Raw genomic sequence first — 22,500 nt, 5'->3', positions numbered from 1 at the left:
ATTGACATTCATTCTGTAGATGTAACAGCATCAACCATTAATCAGGGAATAGAAATAATACCACTCAATTTATATAATCTATGTACTGTGGTCAAAATGTATACTTCTAGATATATAATCTCAAAATTTTAAAGTATTAGCTGCTTAAGTAGATCATGTGGTACATCCCCTCCCTCTTCTAACTGGCTGTATGTAACTGAGCAACCAAACAAAAATTCTGAGATGTATGTTCAGCTGTAACAGTCACAATTTACATTGTGTATTGAATCAAGTAAATACGTAACTCATGCAATCAGGGAACAGAAGAAATAACATGATTTAGGTAACCAGCTATGACTATATATTTATAAATAATCTAAAAAACCCCTCTACAAATAAAGATTTTTAAAATGCATTATTCACTGAAGAATTTCATAAGTAACTAGTGAATATACACTTTCCACATTCACAAGGACAGAAAAAATTCAAAATGTACCTAAGGAGATACTAAAACTTGTCTGTTCAGGTCTATCTACCCAGTGATTCCTCCCTCCCTTCCCCTTTAAGCTATACCTATATAAATAGAAATTCAAAGCCTATATTTTCTATTGCACTTTGGAGATTAGTTGATTTTTCGGAAAGTTACAGGAGTATCTAATGCAAACACATTTATGTATATACAGATAGCAACTGTTGTGTTGGTCAGTTCTAAGTGCATTTCTTCTTTATGATTGCTTGAGTTGCCCCAATAATGGCCTCCTTTTCCCAACTTTTTGTCTACTGTACAAGTTTTAGAAATCCTAATCTTCAGAGAAACTCATTATGGTAAAGGATGAGAAAAGAAAGGCAGAAATACAATTTAAATGAGCTTGTATCTTCTGCTTAAGCTCCAGGAAAGAAACTCAGAAATGTAATTTCCAGGTAAAGATGAAAGTCTCACGTTATATCTCTGTAAACCAGAAGACAACTGACACTTAGCAAGTTGTCCTGTCCACTGATGTGGACAGTGTGGATGAATCTGGCCAGTCCACTTGTACTTCTCTTTCTGAAACCAGTAATAAAGTTTGAGAGGGGTTATTTTTAAAGCAGCTCTTAGAGTCTTCCAGCTCACTACTGTCAGCTTCAGATCTCAAATGCAATTTGATTTATAATTACATTTTAAAAACTAGCATTAAAATAACATTAGAGGGGTCACAATCTGAACTTTTTAATAGTTAGGCACGTAGCGTACATTTAGAAATGGATGTCCAACAGGATTCATCTGGAACATATTCTGACTGGAATTCCTTCCTTCAACCATTTCAGTACTCTGCTGGAGCTGGTGTGCCAAGAAGCCATGGTGGAGCCCTGTATTTCAGCATTGTTTCAAATGTGAATGGACTGAAATACACTGATGAGCACTTGTCAGCCAAACTCTTTCCTTGCATTATAGTCAGCCCATGTTTGTAAACACCAATGGCTGAGAAAGTGCTGGAGAATCTGGAATTAGGCCTCTGCACTGACAAGATACATCACATCCCTTGCAAAACCCAGTTTTGCTGCATTGCTTTTGAACCTTGAAGCGACTTTAATTTTCTTGGCCTCTGCGGCACACACTGATTCGAGGGCATTGACCAATTTGAGTAGTTCCCAGAGGTCAAGTTATGTTTGTGCCAGCCAAAACACATGTACAGTGAAAGAGTGGTGCTCCCAACAACTGTCAGTACTGGGTGTCAGCTGAGAACTACCTGTCCTCCCACCTGTGCAAACAACTCACATGGGCATTCAGGGAACGTCAGGACTGTGCCTGCAGCTGCAAGCCCTGCACCTCCTGAACACCAGAGGGGGTTCAGAGGAGGCACAGGTTCCTTGCAAAATTTGCCTTGTTCTCCAAGTCCAACCTTCTGATAAGAAAATTTCCCAACTAATCAGTTCTGCACTAGTACCTAACTACAATTTCAGAGGCAAAAGGCAGACAGTTTCTGAATGCTGGTGCTGAAGCAAATGAGCTGGGTTAAAAAAAAAAAAAAAAAAAAAAAAAAAAAAAAAAAAAAAAAAAAAAAAAAAAAAAAAAAAAAAAAAAAAAAAAAAAAAAAAAAAAAAAAAAAAAAAAAAAAAAAAAAAAAAAAAAAAAGGGAAAAAATGGGGAAAAAAAAAAAAAGACTGTGCCTTAAAACCAAGTTTGAAATTTTATAGGCTTTTACTCCATAATTTGTACTTGAGCCTTCTGTTATTTTTAAACAAATCTAATTTCTTACAGCTGTGAAATTTACATTTTAAGAGTGTCTAGTGGCCATGTGCATTAATTACTTTATTGTAATATTTTAATGAGTTTGGGGTTCAACTCTGAAAGAATCCTTCTGAATCCCTGCTTCCCCACAGAATTACACTAGAACCTGATTCAATCACAACTTCATACACCCCAATCCAAACCCTGATGGACTTGCACAGGATTTTCAGTTGCCTTATGAAGTTCCCAAACTTAAAAACTGGCTCCAAATTTTAGAACTTCTCACCAAACTAGCCCTTTCCTGAGCCAGAAGCAGAGTTAGGCTGTGAGAAAGTTTGTGTTTAGAGATGAAATTCCTGGCTGAGGCTAATCTCAGTGGAAACAGGTAGCAAAGCACAAAATTCAGCTGTAACAGCTAATATTTGGGCCAATCTTGTTATTAATGGCACACAATGATGCAAATGCTTCCATCTTAGCATATAGGACATAAAAACTTTTAGGGTTAAAAGATTAACCTCCCCAAGGAGTAACTAAATTCACCAGGGCAGATTGAAAATGGACTACTGGAAGATTTCCACCTTTGTAAAATAGCTGAAAAGCATTATAGTATCCATACTTCTGCCATGGTATTCCCTTTATGGATTTTGGTGGTTTGTGTCATCCTAAATTACTTCTTCTTCATCTATGAGTGTGCATAAGTAGTGTTGGGAGATAACTGAACCTGTTTTTTCAGGCAGTTTTCAGTCAGGACTTTGTGTCTATCCTTGCGCTGCTGCAGGTGCAAGTACTCCCCTCTTGGGGACTGCGGTAGAAACCTTCATACTACCAAGGATCTCTACAATTTGAACTGAGGGGATAAACCTTCTTGCAGCATCCAGTGCACTTTAACTCCCTCTGAATAAGCTAAAGAAGCAAGTCTGTAACACACTGAACATCGGGTTCAAGTACAAATACAGATAAATGCAGGAAAAGTGGGACTGACTGTGTTAGTTGACTGTGATAACAGCGAGAGGTTCATCAGTTGTCAAGTGCCACAGCACACACTGCACCCACAGAGTCAAGCTTGGAAATCTGACCGTTTATGTCCCCAACTCTCACCTCTCTTGGCTAGGGTAAATGCAGAATTGCAACTCCAATGAGCTACCCAGCTTTTTAAAAAGCATGTTTTTAAACCACTTACAATAAGAGCAACAGTTATTATTCAGTACATGCTTTTTATCAGATTGAAGATAAACTTTATTATAACTGGTGGAGATGGTATCAATGATTTGTGGTCTATGCGAATTCTGTAATGAGAAATGGTAATCTGTCTTGGGGCAAACAATATTGTTCTGTTTACTATGCAATTAGCAATATTAAGTCATGATTCTATAACTGATAGCTGAAAATAGGGGTGGTAAGAAGAAACTGGAAGCACTGGAAAGTGTCACAGGACAAGTATCTGAGGACTATAAACTATTTACGGTGCTTTAGCCCAGCATTCCCTCTTATCCTCCAAAAATCTTCCTCACTGCTCCAGAGATGTTCACTGTAAAAGTATCAAGACTGTAAGTGGTTTGGGGCAAAGCCAGAATCTCTCCTTTTTGCAAATACTGAACACACAGTATAGTGCAGGAATTTCATTTTCAGAAAAGCAGCAATAAAATAACTAAAAATCCCCAAAAAAAAGGGTTTTACTTTGGAAAAGGTATGACAATGAATCAACAAATACAACAAAAAGAGGTAAGACCTAATCTCTGATTCCTGGCATATTTGGGGTACAATCAAAACAGAGTACTTCCCTTGCACTTATTCTCTTCTTTAATTTTACAGACTGAGCCCCATACCTTTGTGTGACCAAAACCCTGTACTTCTTGTTTACTCTTAGATCAGCCTTAAGCTACCACCATATGGAGCTGGGAACACCACAGACACAGCAGAAACAGTCCTTAACTAATGGTCAGAGTAAACTGTCTTGGGAGTCAAGTGGGGCCACTCTCAAGTGGCTGATTAAGACAAGGACTGACCTATAATGGAGCTTCTCTGCAAAACAATACATTTTTTACTTTATGTTATAAAGTACAGATCACAAGTATGACCAATGACAGAAATCTCATAGCCTTTTCTAGTCTGTTCCTTATACACATGTAGTCCAGCCCTTTTGGCAAAGATTTTGAAGTAACCTCAACAGGAACTCAGAGCTACAGCACAGAGCTTTCATAGTGAACAGGCAAGACCTGTAGAGTGCTGGGGTCTTTCCTGCTAAATTGATCTTTAAAAAAAAAAAAAAAAAATTAAAAAATCAAATTATTACACTCTTAAACTAGCCCATTCCATTTGTAGCTCTCTGGAAATGCAATGCTCCACGGAGAGCTCCACTGCACCCAGCAGGCAAAAGCCACATTTAAGGCAGCATGACGCACCAACGCTGCGCAAGCGGGATGCTACAAGGAAGTGACTGCTTCTGGTAGCCTCACAGCCCCTCTCCTGCACCTCTTACCCTCAAGAATCAGTGCCTTAAATTCCCATATACCACTGAATAACGTCTGGCTGATCCAGAAGATTAGCAGCTTATTCCACCTTTGTTCTCTGCCTTCCTTTAGGATGAGCAATGAATGACACCACAGCAGGCATAACCCTCCAGCACAAAAGCTAACAAAATTGTAGAATGTTTGAAGGAATGATGTAAAACTTAACAGAGTTATACAAGGGGATTCCTACACAGAATATCTATATAAAACCCACTGCTATGTGGAAGGGCTCTCAAATTCACTTTACTTTCCTGAACAGTGCAAAGCAAAACCAGCATCAAAAGTCTGTGAGAGCGACCTCTTTAAAACTGATGAAAGTAAGACAGTTTTAATGAAGTGTGCACTAAAACTGAGGGTTTCCTTTGCACAAGATTACACTGAATCAGAGTTTCACAGCAATAAAACAAACACATAGTGTAAAAATAAATGGGAGGAAAAAAATGATAGGAGTATAAAACTTCATGTTCCTGTACGTAAAATGCCAGTGATTGGTGGAAGTTATGCACAAACTTCTCCTTTTTAAAGAACTACTGTTATTAGGAAAAAAACACTCAGTGATTGGTATTTACAGGGCTCACATTTATAGGATTTAATTCCTTTTTCTGAGGAGGTCCTGGGTCTGGTCATTGTTCATCACTATTGTTCAAAATTTACTCCCAGACTAAGAACTTCTCCCACACTAATAAACAGACATAATAATTTTCTCCAGAAAGCATTTTTTTTCTTTCAATAATTAACCTACTTGAATGTTTTAATGGAACTCCTGACGTACAATAACACAAAAGATCCTCTGACCATAATCTAAAGAGAGAAATGAAATTCCTAAAAACTTTTGTATGAAGGTGGTCTAGGATTTGCAAAAACAGACAGCTCTAAAACTATCTTTAAAGGTCATAAATTAGGTACTCTCTTAAATGTAATTCAATCATTCACTGTTATAGGAGCTTGATTCTATTAGTTGTCCTATGTGTTTTACAAAACAGAACTCCATTAACATTATTCACTTATGGCTTCCCACTATAAGTGGATATTCTGCTCAACAGGCTTTAAATAGATTTTTTTTTCCCCCTGAAATTGCTATTAAGCATACTTTTACTCAAAGGGCAAAGTAGGCATAGGATTATGCTTGTACTTCATGCAAAGGATACATTTTCAGCAATCAGAACCACATTCCTATGAAGTAAAAATACTCTATATAAGCCGATTGTTTTTATCCCTCCTAACCTTGCTCAATAAGGACTCTATTCTGATCTTTTGAGTTACACACAAGTTTTCCAATTTGGCTGAATAAAGGTATCTTGTTGGGCAGCTTCATGAGCATATTCTGTGTCTTGAATTCTGACCTTGGCCTGTTCAAGGTGGATCTCAATTATAAGATGCTGCTTAGAGGGGAAAAATATTTTAATTTTTTTTTTAAAAAATCAGGATTTATTTCACTTTCTTCAGTTAAAGAAAACAGTATGGAACTCCTGCTTTTATATGCCTTGCTTTACTGAACCACTGACAATATAAACCTTGATAAAGTGACCACAACACATATATAGCCACAAGACTTTCAGAGCAGATTACCTGGCCTGTAGTTACATTTCAGCCTCAGAAACATCTACAGTAGATCATTCATCTCTGATTTCATGTCGGTTTCACTGTGAATGATTTTATGCCCTCACCTCTCACAATTGACATTAACAATTAAACAACACAATTAAAAAATAAGATAAAAAACACACAAGTGCATGTGGAGGAGCATCGTGCTGGGCCAAACCACATATCCCACAGCCAGTCTCAAGGGATTTTAGCCACCCTGTGATGTTGAGCTGCATGCTGCAATAATCTGACACCCAAACAGAGCCTGACCCACTGTGATGGTGTAGTTGCAACAGCACAATCTGCACATAAAGAATGTGTCTGTCTAGAGCCAAATCCTCCGTCTGGTTACCATATCCTATGTTCATGTCTTACTGCTTAAAGCAGGACACATGGCAGAAACCCTACACTGTTGTTCTTCTCATTGGCCACGCCAATCCCAGATAATCAAGTCAGTCAGTCACCAGCAGATACTCTTTTCTCAGAGGAAAGGGTTGAATTTCATCTGACCACTGAACTTCAGCTTGCACTTGAGGTTCTAATTTTCTTCTGGTCTTAGCCCATTTCTGTCCTGCTCTGGCACACACTGCCCTAGTAAGTACATTTATTACCTCAGTAATTCCTCCGAGAGCTGTCTTACTTTCACTTTATATCTGGACTCACATAAGCATCTCCCCATTTTACAAGGAAACATTTATTAGCCTCTGATAGGAGCTTCCTGTTCCATCATGCTGAATGCCATTGTCTGTTATTCTTCAAAAGCAGGATAACAAGTTGCACACTCCTGGGTGACTCTTGCTCGTGGCCACGCAGCACAGACACAGAAAGCACATTGAGTGGGGTGACCAGGAATTCCAGATTATCCCCCTATCCTGTTTGCAAACCTTTATTCAGCTGGCCACACACACAGTCAGTTTACGCTACCAGTGGCACTGGGTGTCCCTGCAATTTCTAGGGTGCTCTGTTCATGCTCCCTATTCATGCCCTTGGGACCAGTGCAGGAAAGGACTGTGCAAGTCTCCTTCACCCAAGGATTCCTCAGCTATGAGGTTGATCTTATTACTTTGGGACACTGGAACAGTAGAGGGTAAGCCTATTATTTCACAAAAACAGGGATTTCTGCTGTAATTCCTCCAGTTCAGAGCTAATTATCTTACTTGAGAACTGCTCATGGGTTTTTTTCCCAGGTAGTTGTGGATCATCACTGCGTATTCCTGTTTCTCCAGGTTCACTCTGCAAAAACTCCTCAGTGTAGCAACTGTTCAGTAAAACTGCTACTGTCCAAAAACTGTCCAGCATTCCACAGTGTTTACACAGGAAACTTTGGCCATGATCCCCCCTAGCCATAGCACAGACAGATCTTCAGAGGAGGTAAAAATGTATAATTGCTAGAAAATAAAATTGCATGGATTTACCCCAGCTGTAGATCTGGACCCACCCTGGGGACAAGAAAAAGATTTCAATGCACAGAGTATTTTACTAGAAACCATGTGAAGTCTCTCATCCACATCAGCCTGCTATTTTTTACTTCTATGGAAGCAGACAACATTTGTATTCAGCTGCTCACTTATAAATAAAAAACATTTTTACATGGGTGGATTGGAGTGGTCTTGCCCCCCCCCCACCCCTTCGGTTCCCATTATTTTATATATTACACACATGTTCTGTCAGCGAAGCTCACTTTGTTATCTGAAACATCTGTGGTACCCTGCTGTGGGGAAGGCCAACACTGCTGCTGCTGTTGCTGCCTGTCTTTATTAGCCACTGATTTGCTGATCTAGTCCTCCGACGGCGCGCGGGGCTCCGGTTCGCCTGCGCAACGCCGGGGCTGCACGGCACAGACACCGGGATTCTGTGAACCAGCACAGGGGTCCTGTTGGTTCACAATATGGCAGTTACCATCTCTGGGAAAATATGAAACCCAGGTTTCCCGTGTGTGCTCATGCAAGCACTGTTTTTTACATTTCTAAAGCAGTGTTTGTGAATTTACCCGTGCAAGAAGGCACATCCTCATCAGAATGAAAGGACCTCCCACCTGAGGCTCTCGGGCTGTTGAGCAGCCATAATATTTTCTTATTTATTTTGGTCAAGTGAAAAGTGGCCTGGATTGACCTCTTTTAGCCTTATTTTCAGGTACTCTTTACAGTTATAGTCCTGACATACTTCCCAGTCCCATGAAACTCTTGGGGATCTATGGCTACTGTAAAGAATATTACCTAAGGTATATAAGAAGTATGGATTTCTTATGGAGTTGTGACAAGATTTTAAAAGATAACTCAGAGATAAAAAACCTCTCTACATTTCTTAAATAATATTTTTAGAGATAAGATATTCAGATCACCTGATAGGAAGTGAAGCTGTTTCTATGTATTTTATAAATTTACTTTCAGCAAGCAATAGCACCTTGGTAAAATCAGCTTAACCATTTCCCCTCTGAAAAATCAAAACCCTCTTATCTTTATATGGTTTTCTTATGACACAGATGAGTGAAATATACATTCCATTTAAGAATTTGAGAGAGAGCTGTTAAACCACAAAACTTAACAGGAACATTTAGGACAAGATGCAAGAATGACTCACAGAAAAATTCTCATGGACCAGATTTCCAGCTGATGGCATTCCTTTTATGGGTCTACTGTTTTAAGAAATTGGTCTCTAATACAAAGATGAGACAATAAGAAGTTAAAGGAACATCCCTTCCTTTTTTTAAAAAAATAGATTTATCAATGACATAAAAACCTTAGCTGAGTTCTGAGTCCCATAGATAAACTCAAACCAGCTTTTTTGTAGGTTTTCCAGATCTTCCAAGGATTCTGGGCCTGATACAGAGAATTATTATGGTATGGAAACATCATGTGACTGCTGTCATAGATCTTTCACATGCAAGTCAGGGTGCATATGTGGCCAATTCAAGACTCAAAATTGAAGACTGATGTGGAGATAATTATAAATGAAAATAAAACACAGCTTTTGAAAAAACACATTTTCTTCACAAAATAATTGATCACCTTACCCCAGTAGGTAGGTTCAAGAGTTACTATATAATGAAGTGCCAGTAGCAAGCAGATTGCGGTATCTTTCATGATCCAAGATCATGATGACAAGAACAGGGAGTCAAGAAAATAAATTCCACAAAGGCATCTCTCCCATCCTCACCCCCCTTTTGCTTGAAGCATTACTTACTTTCAAATTTGCTTTATTTATATTACACAGCTTTAGTATCCCCAAAACAGCTAAATTCTGTGCAGAAACAGGAAGGATCTTTCCATATTTCAAATCTGAACCTCATTTCCTATTCCCTGAAAATAACTGAGATTTGGTAGAAGAATATCCCTGGTCTCCAAAACAATCTTCTGATTACCCAACTAACAACCTGGTGTACAGTAGAACAAGCTCCAGAACTGCTCCCTAGTCAATGCATCCTGTTTTACCTGTATTCAGCCAGGCACTAATCTGATAGTCACAGACTGTCCTCCCTGCTCCAAGTACATCCTCAAAGAGAAAAAGGGGATGTGACACTGTTGCTGCTGCCACCACTAGCTGAGGGTTTTCTTAGAGAAGGTGTTTCAAATCCTCTGGAGGCCAGTGAAGTCACAGATGCTTCCCACTACCAGAGGAGTAGAAAGTACCTGAGCAACAGCAAGGATCTGGTCCTAAAGTTACAAGGTAGTTCTTATTTGGCAGAAAGTGAAAGGAAGGAATACAATTAATGCATATGCATAAACAAGTCCAAAACTTGGAAGATGAACTGAAAAGACAATTGTCTTTATAAATTTAAAAACTGCAAACAGAATCTACGCAGGACAATTTTCCATCTGTCCAGATCCTTCTGCAGGACATATGCACAAGATAGAAAAAAAAGCTTCATATAAAGAAATATGTTAACTTGAAGCTAAGATATTTATGGTTGGGGGAGAAAGGGAAAAAAAATAGTGCAGTGCTATGTTGGAATGGTAGTAATTTCTCTTTTACCCTTTGTGTATGTCACCGTCTATTGTTACGCAGTTTTTTTAAACATTCATCTGAATATTTCATCCATGCAAAAATTAGTCCCAGCATCTTTTTTTCTGAATAATGTTTGGCGGTCATTGCTTCACAACTGCAAACAATCCTCTACTTGCTATTGAGTGCTACAGCCTTGTTTCACGCTGGAGGTTAGAATCTGATCCTAAGTCCATTAAATCACAGAGTCTTTTTAAAGTTTAATCTTGAGAGGATTTGAGTTGTAAACAAAGGACACTATACATGGGGAAAGAAACAACAGAAAACTATGAACTTATGACATTAATGCAACCTCAAGTTCAAATTTTGTGTGTGATTTAGCAAGAAAAATCTGAGCTTTCGGCAGCAGCACACACACCCTGGCATGTGGGCAAAGCTAAACTGAGCATTGATGCTCACATCCAAAACACACATATGGATCCCATTTCACTATAGACGTGATTCTTCATGTGCAAAACATGTGTCTGACCGGTTTTCTTTGGCTTTTTAAGATGTGTTTCTTTTTCTTTGGTGGGGGTAGGGAGCAGAGAAGTAAATAAATAATTTGTGTGGTACTTTAATATACACTACCTATAAAAGAGAACAGCCTGGGATTCAAGGGCAGGTAAAAATCCTGGACTTCAGCTTAAAGTATCAATTTCAGCAAACAACCAAAAGCAGACAGAGAGAAACTTAGTCCATTATAAAGCTTCAGCAACACGTTAATCTATCCCACTCTGTAATTGCTAGATAGGAAAGGGAAAAAGGGCTCCAGATGCTAATAACTTGGAAGTGGTAATTAGAGGAGTCCGCATTACTGCCGTGAGACTCCCATCTTCCCTTGATTACTGGAAAGAAAATTTTGTCCAGTGGGTCTCCTCACTTTGAAAACACGCAGCACTCCTGCGTTCCTGAGCTCCATCTCTTCCTCACCACACACATCAACAGGAGCTAGATTGGGCCTGGATAACTTTTTGTACCTTCCCTGACATTGGAGGATGCTCTATTTCCCATAGAACATGCAGGAAATTATCCACAAGGTTATAAGGCGACCTGACAGAGAAGTGCCACAAGCCCTAACTTCCAGCTATACAAGATGAAAATTGCCTCCTGCAAACTCAGCCTAAGTGTGACAGAGAACAAGAGAGTCTGTTTCCCTTGCTGTAAAGGGTAACAAATATCTTTAAGGGCTCCTTGAGCATTTATAATCTCTGGGATCACAGAGACAAAGTAAGTCTGGAAAGGGTCTCAACATTGCATGAGAAAGTAAAAGGAAAAATACACTTATCATGAAGAGGGAATGCATTTGTATTATTATATTGAAATAGCACAAGGCTGCAATGACAGGCTATAAATTTTTCCCTTGGACTGTAACCAATATTTTCCATTTCAAGTAACAACAGTGTAAGAAAGAGTGACTCAGAATTAATAGAAATTATGGACATAAATCGGTAGGTAGTTAGGTGAAAGAGAACCTCAAATTCAGCTGTTGTGAAAGGAGAAAAGGTTAACTAGCCCTTTGAGCAACCCTTGGACCCATTTACACGGCTGACAAAGTGACCAAAAAGGTATGCTTAGATTTTACCTGTGATGTCCGTCTTTATAGTTCTCAGATTCACAGCCCAGAATGTTACTGTAAATTCTTGGCAGTCAAAAGCATCTTGTTTTTACCCTTGAAATTTAACATTAACCATAACACTAAACCTAATCTAAGATTCCAAATAACACTAGCAATGATAGTAACTGTGTGGTTCTGCAGTGATGAGAATTAAGTTACAGAAAATTCTCACTTCTACTTTTTCTGATTTGATGTGTCATTTCATTAAACAACCATGAATTATTGAATATTAATAATTTTAAATCAGTGATATGCCTTAAGATATACATTTACAGACTATTAATATTTTTCTTAACCATTCTGTTACTGTAAATGGCTATTGAAACATCAGCTGCTCAGCTAAAAAACAAACAAACCCCACCAAACAAGCAAGGAAATCAGGACTAACTGCAAGGAGCCTGCTAGCCAAAGCCAATGTACATTAGCAAAGCTGGGTCCACAGAATGAACAAGCTCTCCTCTGTTTTAAGACCCAATCCTACATTTGTTTGGTACATGTCAATCCGCACAATTTTCTAACAGCTCCACCGAACCTCGGGAGATAAGTCCAAAAACTGAAACGAAAGCTTTTTCCCCCCGCCCTTCACTGACTTCTAAGAGAGAAGGACTGTGAATATTGTAAAAAAACCAAAATCAATGCAAAGTGTTTTAGCACAGGTGTTCCTGTTATTGTGCTACATTTGGAAAGCCCACACATCATTCAGCGCACCTTCAATTCGCACACCCAGCTGCGTGAGGTGGTGGGCTATTGTTAGTTTACAGGTTTGCAATAAAAAGCATGAAGTAATATTGGCAGGCTCGGGAGCTTTTTTTTTTTTTCCTTATGATGTCTCCCTGCATCTATTTATCTAGTTCTTCTTGCTTTGTTTCTGCTTTTATATTCAGCATATTCAAAAAAGGGTCAGAAGAGGTTTTAAAGATGTAATGCCACGCTCAAGCCTTTTGAACACTAAGAGAAAACCTCAAAAGGTTCACGCATAAAGGAACAAAGATATAAGGATAGCTTTGAACCTGAGGGGCTCTCTCACTGCAAGCAAGTGCATTGCCAGCATGTCACAGGTGTACACCACATGAGCAAGTGAAAAAATAAAATGCCTTTGTGAAGGGGTGTGATGCTGACGGGTCCGAGTCCAGAATGCATTAATCCCAGGGTGAACGTGTGCATCTGTTAGATATTTATGTAGTTCCTACTAGTAGTTTGTACAGATATCTGAGCAGGTGAACGTCAACAGCTTTGAGACCATATGTTAACGGGAGGCTGTGGGAGGGTAAGGCAGGGCCATCAGGCATTCGGGGTCTGACAGGGAGGGCAGACACCCACTGCCTGAACATGGCCCCGGTCAGGCGGCACTCCGGGGCCCTGCATCACATTCCTGCTGCTTAAGCGGTGGGACACTGGGGCAAACAACTGAGTCTTCCTCTCAGTTTCCCCATCCTTGAACAAGAGATGCTAAATGTGACCACACAATGCCAATTTTCTTTCATCTCTCTCTAATTTCTGCCCTTTCTTTTGAGGGGGGAGAAAAAAAAGTTGCTGACTTCAGTTTGTCGGAAGAAGACAGAGTCAAGATCTCTGTCTCCTGGTAGTTATAGGAACACGCTACAGGAGAGGAAAACCAAGTCCTGTTCACTTGTCTGATTCAGAAATTGTTTTATTCTTGTTTTTATATATTAACTCTGAGTCACTCAGGCTCAGGAGTGGCATTCATTCATCTACACTTGGGTTATCTCATTTCCCAGGACAGTCTCCTGACCACCAGACTCTACTCCTGGAAGGTACATATAAGCACAGTTGGATCCAACATGTTTTCAGAATGGAAAAAAAAAAAAATCAGTTTTAAGAAAAACAATGCCCTTCCCAAAAGTGACATTTTGCCTATAATGTTTACTTTCTCTACTAAATATCCTCAGCAAGGAACTGTGAGAATTCATTCATCTTTGAATGAATTTATAAAATGTGCTGAGAGGTCTCTGGCTGAAATGTGTGAAATTTTTTTACAATTAACACAGAGCACTCAAATCCAAAAATTGTCAGTTTACACACCACTTTAACCTAGACCACTCAGTTTCTCCTGCCATACATGACTTTTAGGAAATTAAAGGAAAACTGTTTTCATATTAAATGGGGAGTTTCTGAAGGAGGTCTGCTAGGAAAATTTTCCTTCAAATTAAAATTTTCTGTCAAAAGAAGAAAACAAATCTCTCAAATCCCCTCCACTTCAAACAACCTAGCAACTACCTTGAACCCTCCATGGTTCAAGTTACTCTCAAAGGTAAGGGAATCAAAAACTAGTCTTGGAATCCTATAAGATCCTATTGCTCGAAGAGTAATTCCACCTTTGAAAATCTTGGTGTGACTAAGTGAATTCATCAAGAGTTGCAATTTCCTTTTGTCCCCAACGGTCCATAGACATACACAGTGCTGGAGAAATACACCTTCCTCACCCTTTTGAAGTATGACAGCTTCACTGAAAACCTTTCAGGGAGGATCCATCCATAGGGCACGGGGTTCCTAAATTAGCACTGCCCAAACTCTGCTCCCCAACATTACTAGTCCAACAGCTCCACTGTTGCTAAGTGCTTCTGAAAAAAATCTAATCACATCTTACCATCCTCTTGTACATCTACCTTTTACAATACCAGAACACACACTCTATAGTAGCCCTTTTCAATTTATTTCCCACATACTTCCCTTCCCCAGAAGATATTATTCATACCTACTCCTTCACTGTGTAATTAACTTGTTGCAGTCTTTGGAAATGAAACATTCACTCCTGCTTCTGCCCCAACCCTCAAGAATCTCTTGCAATAGTCCTCCTTCAGCTCACCACCCTATGGGGTGGGGAAGGACACACTATAATTACTCTACACTTGATACCTGAGTGAGAAAAGAACTTGTCTTTCATTATTTTGCTTTACCTTAGTGATGCCCAGTTAATAAAGTGTATATGTAAAGCTGGTGGTTTACCAGAGACCCACCACCTTTGCTGTTCGAGGCCCCTTCGAGTGCCCTGCCAGACTCCCAGCACCTGCTGTAACATGGGCACATCTAGACCTGGTGCTGTTCCATGGAACGAGAAAAGTCACAAATGACATCTCCACTGTGTATTAGAAAATATTAATTGAGATTTTTAATTTTGGGAGATGTGTGTTGCATGGCATCTGTAAAATATGCCCCAAACATTCTCAGGAGTATGGCTCAAAGAGTTTGATTAAAATTGAGTAAAATCAGTCTCTCATCCTTCTGTTTAAAAAATGAGAATTCATTTATTCAGCTTAATTCAAAGATTTATATATGATTAAAATTACTATAAGATGTCTAGCTTTTCTGCAATAAACTGCAATGGCCATCAAAATATTGATAGTCATTGGTAAATTACTTCTGGTGTTTAATCAATGTTATTTTTTTATCATCCAATTTTTTCTTCAAGTCAGCTTCTAACACTAAACTACATTTCATCAAGGTTGGTAAAATGTTTAGAAAGGAACAGATGTCAGAATATGGGGATTGCCAATAACACTGATGGAAGCCAGTAATTTCTTTCCTGTCCAAAGGCAAAAGAATGAAGAATAATCTAGACTGTATACAATAATACAAGATTTACTACAACATTAATGGCTATAAAAAGTAAAAGTATACAAAAGCTATCTCCATTTTTTTCAAGCCATCACTAAGGGCAGTGTTTTTCAATTTGAGACAATTTTTACAGGAAAACGAAAGGTCTATCTATTCTTAAGCCTTTAAATATCCATAAAATACGAATGAAGACACAGCCTAGCATTAGTTGCTTCCAAATATACTTGTATATTAGTCTTTTGTGCAAGTTAATAATTTTGCCAAATCTCAAAAAATGTGGATGCAATCTTTCCTTTAAGAAAGCGGCTCAGCTTGTTATTTACAGATTGTAACATTTACATAAGAGTTTGGTTTAACAAGAGATATAAATATAGATAAAACCCTTAGGACTTCATTCTTTAAACTGCCCTCTAAAAATCTGCCCTACAATTTGCACACTGAATTTTGTGCAGACTATTCTTGGAAGCCTTTTGTGAATTAGGGAGAACTGACTCGAAACAGGGGCTGGTTAATCACAATTTTGCAAATTGTACGTAGCAATCATCCTCACATTGTGAAATTCAGATCTATAAAATGCTGATGTTTTAAAGCTGAAAAAAAATAAATAAGCTAAGTAGGACTACTTTGCTAAGGAAAAGGGGAAAAAAAAAAAGAGTATAATACCACTTGCAAAGAAATCCTTAAAATAAAAATAATTAGAATAAGAAAAGTGGCATCATAAGTAAAGTGCATCTCCATTCCAGATTGCAAAGGTAAGCCTGGAGGAATATTTTACTACCAGACTGTTCCTGCCCCAGTCTCATGTCAACATTCACCTGAATACACCAGACAAATTCCTGCACTTCCAAGAATAAACCTGTGGAAGGTTTACTATTTTAGAAGGCTTCTGTATATTCATCTACAACCTGGACAAGCTCTTCAGTTGAAGAAATAGTGGTGAACCTCCCCCCTTCCACGTGTCTATCACTGTCTGTCATCTGCACACCCCGTCAGAGCCGCTCTGATTACAGATCAGGGCTGGCACTTGAGCATCAACTGCAGCCACATGGACACGACACGTTATGATGCATGTTGAATGCAAACACTTGACAATAATAGCTGGCAACTAAATAATTTGAGGGAGAAGGAGCAGAATTTATGTGGAAAAGATGACGCCTCAAAGACGATGTTTTCTGTCTTGCTTTAAGCTGCAGCTAATGTAACTTCATCAGCAGTTAGAAAAAACCTGACTCAAAATTCTTCCTTTCCAAACAGGTTTTGCATCTCCTAACGTTTACTAAAAATGAAGGTCTCTTTCTATTTATTTTCCCTTATCTGTTACAGAAGGGCCTTGCCAAACTGCCTGTTTTGAGCGTACAAGGATATGCTGAAATTCATGCAAAATACTTTCTGTTACCAATATCATTATAATGACAAGAACTTTCCATTGGGGTTCAGCCGTGATACAGTCTGTGTTGGTCGCCTTCCTGCCATTCCAAGCCCCTTCACTATGGACACAAGTCACAAACAGTGGAAACTCTGTTTTCCTGATGTTGATTCTCCCCAAAGGTCAGGTTTCTTACCTCAAACATTCCAGCAGTTGCTTAGACTGCAGTTCAGGAATTTTGTGTAACATTGCTTCTAGAAAGCAAATATTTATATTAGTAAATACCATTAAAGTATTACTGTTACACAGGTATTCTCATTAGCAAACTGCTAAATAGTAGAAAGAGAACTTTAAACTAAATGGATAGAAACATATTTGTATATTAAACAAACTTTACCACCTTACTTACTTTATCATGCTAAGTGTTTTATAAAACATGAAGTCCAGTTCTTAACTATTTTTATGGCAATTAATTCTTTTAGAATTACTGCAAATTCAGAATTCATGTCTTTGCTACAGAGGGCAGGCAGAGGCAGAAAACCTTACAAGGAATAGAACAAATCAGCATTACCAGGATTTTATAAAAGCAGTGATTGGGGTAAAAAAAAAAAAAAAAAAAAAAAAAAGGGAAACAAAGGACCCACAGGAACCTTACAGGGGGATGAAATAAGGACATTCCCCTTGAATGGGAGAGGCTTACATTCATTCCTGGCTCTGAATAAGGTAGGTCAGGTATTTAGCTTCACATATGATAAGTGAATATCCTGAGCATTGGGCTTGCTTATCCTCATAGAGCACATTCACTCACCCACTCCTACTGGAGTTCACCCTTTTGTTGTCCTTTTCCCTTCTTTAATTGGAGAAAGCATTTAACCTACAGCTTCATCAGCACAAGTGAACGTCAAAAGGAAAAGGGTTCAGGAATCTCCCTCAAAGTATAGATTTTTAAGTCAAACAGCTTGAAAAATATTTGCCAATGAAACAAAACATTTTTATGCCTGGAATTTGTAAGGGGTGCAAAGAAAACTCTCCCCTCTCAGTTCCATTACACAACTCAAGTTGGAAAGAAGATCTAGAGAGGTAAAGATGAGCTTCTTCCTTTGTTTCCTCTGCTTCTCACTTTGGAGGCCAAAACCAGGCCACGAAAAAATTCTATGTTATTTATTAACTCAAAATTGGCATATTTTTGAAAGCCCTAACAGAGAGTCTCTCTTGGGATAAAGGAACACAGGACACTGAAAACAGAGAAGGTCTCTAAGTGGCAAGAAGTCTTTGAGGGACAAAAAGTTCCCAGAAAAACTTTGGAAGATTCTTGTTTGCTATTTTGAATACAACCTGCCTGTGAGTCCAGATGTACTCATTCAGTCTTTCAAGCACACATTTCAATGTGCTCTGAGTTTAAATGTAGGGTGGTAAATGAGCCATTCATCATACACAAAATCATCTTAAATATCACCTAAGCCATTTCACTTATTTGAGAAATGTTGGCAGCACTGAACTTGCAAATACTGTATATTTCAGAGGTAAAATGCCCAAGACTAGATTTTTTTTTAAAACTAATTTAACATAATGAAGCCAAACAAATGATTTATTCCTTGTTTGTTACGTTCACTTATGCTGATAATTAGGCAAATGCTTTGCATCTATGTTTTTGTTACCTTCCTGAGTACCTCTACTGAAGGATTTTATTTTTCCTACAGCCCAGCTTTTTTTCATTATCTGAGAGCATTGTATTTTCTATTTGTTATTGTGTTTCAGGCAAAGAGGTTTCAGAAACATAAAATTAATAGGGATTCAAAATTCACAGCAATTTAAAAAGAAATAGTTATGTATCTAAGAACCCATATGAGACTCCAGCACTGGGTGGTTCCTAATCCCAACGCACTGGGAATTTCATTAGCTCTCAGCATTGCCTCCAGAATAGCAGCAGCCAGTGCAGGTAGGGCACAGTGCAGGTAACCAAATCACAGCAGCCCAGCAGTAATTGATTGTGGATGTTGACCCAGACATTAGGATGTTTACTGTCTGTACAGGACTCCTTCACTTTGTGAAAAGCTGTACAAAACCGACCAGCTCACGACGTGTCAGCCTTCAGATGGATACATCAAGCACTGTCTCTTAGCATTTCTTTACTGCTTGAGAAGATTTGACCTCGTGGCTCTAACAAATCACACAAACTGTCTGGACAGCACAGGGCAACATTCCTTCACACAAGTCCAGAGGCTTTCAGAGCAACATGAGGCATCTACTTAAGAAAACTGTAAGCAGTTGCTTAGGAGCAGAGTAGAATGCTGCTTTAAAGTCCACTATAGTTTTATTATTATTGCTGCTACTACTTAATAGGAGTACTGTGGAATTACTGAGGCTGTCTGCTCAAAGCCAAACTCTTACCAGATGCTGCTGCCCACAGTCAAGTCTGAGAGCAGCAGAACTTTCTGATGCTGCCTCTGAAGGGGAAGGGATACAGACCTTGATCAGACCTTGATTCCATGAGACAGAGAGACTCAGACACTACTAAAAAACAAAATATTCGGATCCTCAGGGAAAAATATTAAAAATCTACAAATCAGTGTCAGGATATTTTAAATTATCCCATAATTCCCATAAGGAAAAAAAAATCTTGAAAATCTGTCTCTTTTAAGTTTTGGGGGGTTTTTTGTGGTGGTTTTTTTGTTTGCTTTGGTTTGTTTGTTTGTGGGTTTGTTTTTTTCTTTTGCTACATCCACATGGTTGAGAGATCCTACCCTTAAAGATACTATAACATAGAATACTGTAAGTATACCCAGAGGGACCAGGCCTCATCAAGCCACACTGAAAAGTTTAGGGAAAGTAAACTTCAGTTTAGAACAATAAAAATAACACTTTCTCACAAAACTAACGAACATCACATAATAGATGATCATGAGTTTCAAAATTTAAAAAACGAATATTTTAAAATAATATACAGGGAAGTATAGTGAGACCAACTAAATCTGTTTTTTCCACTGTGCTTCTCATAGCCCAGTGTCTCTGGAATCACTGCCCTTTGTCCTGAAGCCTTTGGCTGCCTTGGATGAACATGGGGTGCTGGTCCCCACCAACTGCAGCTGTGCTAACTCGTGTCATTTAAAAGTTCCTTTGAATACTTTCCCCTGTTTACCAATATTTTTAGGAAGTTCAAATCTAAAATCTCTGGGGCTAGAAGTATACAACACAAAATGCGTGCTGCATAAGAAAATTTGAGTAGACACTCACAATTTACTTAGTTCCCTTTGAGGGGAACAAGAAAGATGCACAGTACTTTCATTATCTGTCCTTAAGTGTTTTTTGTCAAGTTTTGACTCTGCCACCACTCTTCAGTGACAGACATTAGGTATGACATTTTTTGACACAGTGTCAATAGTGACATCAGTAATATTTGACACAAGGCACATTGGGGTTATTTAACACAGACAATTGGATAGCTCAGGGCACTGGAGATCCAATGCATAAAGAGTTTTACTTCCAAGTCACCAGTGAATATCTAGCTCAGTGCTTTCTAGCTGCTACCAACTGATGGCTCCTCAGAGTCTTATACAGGAGGAGTTTGGGTGTATTGAACAGATGTCCAGAAAACAAAAATCAACACAATAAATTACATTAATCTGTGCCCTATGTTGAAACACCATGGAATGAATAGCCAGTGACAAAGCTATTCTTCTACTGCTATCTGTAATTCCTTTTAAAAATGGTTGAATCCCAAAGGAGATATGGGAGGATCAAATGAGTCAGAGAGCACTACAGCTCTAGGCTCCTGAATAAGATTTCTGTCTCAACAGCTTTCAGTCCCATGGCTTTCATTAACAGTCAAATATACTTATGGGAAAATACAAATGCGAAATGTTACTTTCAATGATGTGTTTTCCAAATATTTCACAATTGGCTAATATACAGGACTCACAAATGCTGAACAGAAACAAAATGAATTACATATATGATCATTCTAGAATTTCCTGGAGTGCCACAGTCCTGATTAAACAAAGTACTTCTACCTACATCTCAGAGCAGAGTCTTGCAATATCTAATAAGCCTCTGGCTGAGCTCCCGAGTTCTGCATTCGGCCCCAAGATCTGTTACTCAAAACTTGGGAGCTCTGGATGTGAGCAGAAAGAGGCCTTAGATCTGGGGACATATGAAACTGCCTGGACTAACATCTGTGAAGTGCTTGGAGAATTTTATATTACTAAGCACTGCTCCCAAAGATTTAAAAATGTAAATTTCAGCAAGTCTTTGTGTGGTGTGTGAATCCTCGTTTGAAGTAGATATTATCATTTTTATCTTATTTTAAGGATATGTTTACATTCAAACACCTTCAGTACATACAACTTCACAGGAACAGAACTTCTTTAAGGAACAAGGTAATTTTTTTAAAAAAGTTGAGAGCTAAGTGCTTTACTTACAGACTTTTTTTTTTTAAAATAGGTAAAGCTACCAAATCAGAGTTAACCCATGAGCAAAATGTGCACCTTTTTTTCCTATTTTATATTAAAAGATGATTCACATTAACCTGTTTATCACAGGAGGCCATCAATATGACCATATGACTGCAGAATGGTGTTCAATCGATAGCTAGAACCAACAGTTGGGGTACCTACAGATTCCCTGGAACACTTTTTTAATTCATTTTAAATAAGGCTATTCTCACACCCCCAAATAGACTCCTCTATTGTTCTGCAAATTGTGGCTTCCCAAAAAAGAGAAAAAAAGAAAAAGCCATCCTAGCTGAGAAAATCAAAATCCAAGAAGCATATTCACTGGCATATTCACTGTCCCTTAAGAAATTATCCAAATTATCCCACATTGTTACATATGATAGAAAAAGAGGCAAAGCACATTTTGTTAATCATGTGTTTGGACCCTCTGTTATACTGCAACTTCTCAAACAAGCTAAATTTTTTAAAATGTAAGAACAATATGTATTTTACTGCAACAAAAAAGGGTTTCTGGAGCCAACTGTTGATCTGAATCACTGAGGAAGCTCACAGTAGTCCATTCTCACAAAGTAAGGATAATGAATTTGCATGAGACTTCACAGACACCATTCCATGATGCTTTGCCACCTCTCTCTCTGAAAGTCAAAGGGACGTACTTTCACACATGGGCATAAACATCTGGAGTTTTCCCAGCCTCTGTCCCACAATGCAAGCAGTCCAGCTCTCATCAGTCTCAGAGTTCAAAATTTCCCCTCTACAAAGCACAAAAGTTGCTGAACACTAATACAGCCTCTTTCTATCATGTTATTTACAAGAGCAGTTTTGTGATCGAGTCTTATTTTGCCAAAAGCTTTACATCACAAGATATATTGCATGCTTCTGGGCCCAGATTTTTGGAGAAGCATTGTTCCAGGCACACATAAACACTCTCATGAGAGGGACGAGTTTATGATATAATTCCACTGTGAGCATCCACTACATGTTTGTTAATCTGTCTTTATCCAAATAAAAGTATCCAATGGTTGGACAACACATATTTATTAGTGGACACCTCTCCTTTACACAGCGCTAACCTAGTACAACCTTTCCTTTCCATGGTGAGTGCCATTACAGCCTCACTGCTGAGTGGGAATATCCAAACCAGTCACTTACCATTTTACATCTCAACCATTCACTCCTTTGGAGATTTAATTGTAAAATGCAAAAGGAAGCCCCTTGATCACTGC

The 22,500-nt window shown here is 38.6% G+C and overlaps 1 protein-coding gene across 2 annotated transcripts in view; it reads right to left on the bottom strand.

The window, feature by feature from the left end:
* The window catches only part of ZNF536 (zinc finger protein 536), a 232,114-nt gene that overhangs the window by 132,340 nt on the left and 77,274 nt on the right, over positions 1-22,500 (bottom strand). The gene's annotated exons all lie outside the window — the stretch shown is intronic.

The sequence above is a fragment of the Empidonax traillii genome, unplaced genomic scaffold (assembly GCF_003031625.1).
Source record: "Empidonax traillii isolate 1590-97213 ecotype Southwest subspecies unplaced genomic scaffold, ASM303162v1 scaffold470:size469199, whole genome shotgun sequence".
Classification (NCBI taxonomy): domain Eukaryota; kingdom Metazoa; phylum Chordata; class Aves; order Passeriformes; family Tyrannidae; genus Empidonax; species Empidonax traillii.
The sequence above is the reverse complement of the archived record's forward strand: the minus strand, read 5'-3'. Positions and strand labels throughout refer to the sequence as shown.